Consider the following 4,913-nt stretch of genomic DNA (forward strand, 5'->3'; position numbering starts at 1 on the left):
GTTTCGTGTTTTCATCATAGTGGTTTCGATTTTTTACAATCGTAGATTCGTGTTAATTCGACTTTTCGAACTCAGAATATGCGGTGATGGCCCTAACGTACGCGACACCGTAGACATTACATCAATACAGAACCCTATATCTCGAAAGTCAAAATCACGAAACTGCGATGATGAAAGTCGAAAACACGATGGTGAAAGTCAAAATTACGATGGTTAAAACTCGAAACTACGATGGTGATTGTCGAAATCACGCAATATCATTTCAAGTTTACACCATCGTGGTTTCGTGTTTTCTTTATCATGCTTTCGATTTTCGTCATCGTGGTTTCAACTTTCATCATTGTAGTTTTGTGATTTCGAGGTATGGGGTTTAGGAAAGTTGAAAGCACGATTATAAATGAAAGTAGAAACTACGATAATGAAAGTCGAAAGTTCGATGGTGAAAGTCGAAACCATGCACGATGATGAAAACACGAAACCATGATGGTGAAAATGCGAAATGATATCGCGCTTTCATCATCGTGGTTTCGTAATTTCGACTTTTACTCGTAGTTTCATGTTTTCGCCTTCGTGGTTTCGACTTTCACCATCGTAGTTTCATGATTTTCGAGGTATGGGATTCAGGAATAAAACTCTCAATGGTCCAAACGGAACACCGTAGTTTTGAGCTGGCTCGTCTTCTGTTAATTCATCAGAAATTTCGTCAAATTTTATACAATGTTCTAACATGTAGTGCTATATATACAGGTTTTATTTTCGTATTCCATTGTACAAGTTCATGAATTTAGAGTCATTGTGATGCTTTTAATGTTTATTGAGATTTGAATACGCTTTGATGATTTGACAGTAACGATCAAAATCGTTTATAAGGAAACATTAAAACCCTCTTTTTTTTGTCTTCACTTCATTTCTAAATGCCGTTTTTCTCGTCATTTCCTACCATTTGGATTGTTCAACGTGCGGAATGGATATAATATAACTGTGAAAAGTATTTCATTCTAGAAAAAGTCCAGGTGGCCGAACATTGAAATTAGACAGTCGTTATTGTCATACGATTCATGAAATAATGGTAAAATCTTAAAAAAAACCCCAAAATTCCTGAAAGAAAGGGAAAAGACTATGTAAAGACAGAAGAATGTGAAAGACATATATTACAACGCAAAAACCATAAAACCAGAAAAATACTTATCACTTATAGTAAGTGGGTAAAAATATCTTTTGTATTTTTTTAATGACCCGCCTTGAAACAACACTGAACGATATTGTTTACCCCTAGGCAATTTGCAATACACAATAAAAGTCAAAGGGTTAATTTTAAGATATTTGTTACAATTAATCATTTATGCTTCATGTGATTGTGTGCAATCTTGAGACTAAACAAATAATAGATATCGCAATTTTTTAAAACGATGATTAAAGAATGTACCAAAAACATGCATTAATTTAAGAATACAGAATAATTAATTTCAAAGTAGGTTCGGAAAAAAAGAGATATCAGTTCATTTAAGGCTATCTTCAAATTGAAGTTTGGTCATAATATTATTATGAATAATAGAAAATGATTTTTTTTTTGTTTCAAAATTATTAAAAAATCCCATATGAAGAAAAGAAAGATGACCGCGTCGGAGATCGGACCCGAACCGCCGCGGCAATAAAAAGTCTCCAGATCGTTCGGCAAAAAATAATATAGGTACTGGAAATTAATCATCGCTATATTTCTTTAGAAAGCTTGAAACTCAATTACTGACAACTTATTTACCCCAAAACCATGAAATTGTTCTTTAAGTATTTTTGGATGAAAAATAAACGATTTTGTATTTTTAATGCGAATTGAACACTAATCCCCTATAGCGTTATTTTAAACGAACAGGCGATCTAGGTTTCGGCGTATCTGGGGTTCAACAATTAATTTGTTTTAATTTGTCTAATTACAATGTCAGTTTTTTTTTGTTTTTTTTTTTTTTTTGTCAGGTGAAGTTGCCTACAATTCTAGGCTTTGAGCTATAACAATTTGTACTGACAACTTCGGACTAGCAGACGACAATATTTTCCTTAACAGATTCCGAGTACTTACGGATGAATGTAGGACGTTTTGGCCAGCGGACGTTTTGGCCCGGACGTTTCGGCCTAGGATCTTTCGGCCTAGGATGTTTTGGCCAGGCATTCTTTGGGGGTAGGACGTTTTGGCCAAAAATAAGTTGTGGTTCCATATCATGCAAAATATGGTCTGGAGAACAAATTAAACTGATAATAAAACATACTCATGGTATTTTATTTTTATTTTTTAAAATCTTTCTATATGTATACATATAAACATATACACATTGTATGTGTCTGTGTATGTTAAAATATTTGCCATTTACAACAAACCAAAAGAGTTATGAAAATAAATTTTATTCACAATTACATTTTTAAAAAGAATGATCAATTATACTGTAACATATGATATGATAACATATTAATGTCCAGATCATAATTTGCATATTATGGAAATAATTTCTTTTTGGCCAAAACATCCTACCTCAAAAATTTTCTTGGCCGAAACGTCCTAGGCCAAAAGATCCTAGGCCGAAACGTCCGGGCCAAAACGTCCGTGGCCAAAACGTCCGTCCTCCCTTACGGATAACGGCGGAAAAAGCCGGAATTTTTTAAGAAATGTTCACTGTACACACTAAAATGCAAAAAGGACCAACAAACCATTAAAAAAATTAAAACAAATTACACATAGCGAAAACTGAATAATTTTTCTACATTTTTGGGGGTATCGAATTTTTGATTATTTGCGGAAAATATCTCATTTTATGTTATATTTGAAAAAGTCAGTTTTTTTACCCGTTTCCTACAGAGTCTATATGAACTGAGGTGGGTCTATTTAAAGTCAAAAAGGACCAACCAAATATCAAAATATCTTTTTTTAAAAATATTCATAATATCCGGAATAAATTAAACTTTAATTTGTGGGGTATTGAATTTTTGATTTCCAAATAGAACTTTTTCTATTTAAGTTTAAGTATTTTTTTCCTTCTTCGTTTATATAGGCAAATTTATCCATTTTTCATATAGATCGATGTTACTAAAAGTTGGTAATGCATTACGAATTCTCATAACTTTCCTTTTTGGAGGACAAAATTATTCCTAGTCCGTGTCAGAAATATAAAGCAAGATTTAATCAGAGCTGTTTTTCTTCTATATATAGAAGAGGCCGTTTATTGGTCCCTTCCCCTGAGAAAAATTCTTTCAACTCATGCAGATTTTCCCTACAATTGACTTCACATCAGTATTTTTACTTTATTAATCAGTATAGTTTATAGTTCGAGCCATTTCCCAACAAAATAACAGACCTAGGTCCTTGCCCTTAGTGAAAAAACCCTGAGATTAGATACATTTATTAGATTTGCTGTAAATATCGAGCTATACTATCTGTACATTTTAAACAATCGAATAAAAAAAATGAATAAAGAAATGCTATTTTTTTTCAGGAAATAAATAAAATAGAAAGAGGTTCATATTAAAGTTTGACGGTGGAAGGTGGAGTAAACGGAATTGCGTTGTAACTGTATCCACTGCCACCTACGTTGGATACATTGTTTGGTCGTTGTTTGATGGTGTCATACTTACGATGTGTGCCTTGATCCATGTTTTTCATAGTGTGCGGGAGAACAAGTTGTAGGTGAAGTGGGGATAGATATGGGAGTGGTTACCCATTTTGCAACTAAGGGCAGTGTGAAACGGTAATCTCTGGTGCATTTTCTGGGGTTGAAACTCCGAGTACTAAAATACCATTTTAATATCCATATCTGAACGCAGGAACGCAGGAAGAGACCGATGTATTCGTTTTTTGAGCCCATCGAAATACTCTTGAACATCACAAAAACAACCAAAACAACCGACTCAACATTTTCTCAGAACCCCCAATGCTGTTAAGTGTTGCTGATTACCCCCTGTAACCCAAGACAACACGTGTATTTATACGGAGAATACGGAAATACGCCGCATGTTTCACGATTTGCCCAAAAGTAGCCTACCACCGAACCCTAAAACAACATGCACATTTTGAAATATTGGCACAAATGACGCACTCTGGTGCTTCCCCCCCCCCCCCCCAAACTTTGATGAAAATCCGATGTCCCCTTCCTCCTCCTCTTAATATCTATCAACGGATTGAATAAAGGGAAGTAATTTGAAATAAATGATTAATGTTGAGTTTAAAACCTTAATAAAGGGAGGTAATTTTAAAAATCCATACTAAATATATTTCCTTAAGATACAGTCATAAAATTATGGTTATCTCAAACTTTGTAAGATACATTTATATATATAACGTCAGCAAACAATATTTACATAATATTATTATAAGGAACTTGGCTATCAGTCATTTTAGTTTTTGTATATAAAATCAAAATCAGCCTACATTATTTGACGGAAAAATGCATTCCTATTATTAACCCCTATTGGAAGGTTAATGATATCTGTTTAATTTTGACGTCTCTTAAACGAGATACAAACATATTACTGTTGTGAACAGGGAATGAAAAGTGGGGTTTTTTTGTACATGGTCTCGTGAACATAGATAGTAAACAAATAACAAACTTTATCATTCTTCACAGATACAAGATGTTTCATTAAAAGATGCTAATAGTAGAGCGGGTGTGGGTAATCTCGAACAGGGGGGTAATTCCGAACACATTTTTCCAATGACATTTTTGTATTCTTGAAAGGCACCAGTCTAATCCACAGCGTCACATACAAGATAACAACGAATTCCATATCATATTGCTATTTAAAGCAAACCCTTTTTTCGCGCATCTTTTCAAAATAATAGACTAGAATTTATACGACAGCATGCATGCAAGTCGTTCTTACCCGTTTTTGTTATTCGAGGGAGTAGTACGTAAGGATCTAAAGTATTTTTT

Source organism: Mercenaria mercenaria, chromosome 11 (assembly GCF_021730395.1).
Source record: "Mercenaria mercenaria strain notata chromosome 11, MADL_Memer_1, whole genome shotgun sequence".
NCBI classification, from domain to species: domain Eukaryota; kingdom Metazoa; phylum Mollusca; class Bivalvia; order Venerida; family Veneridae; genus Mercenaria; species Mercenaria mercenaria.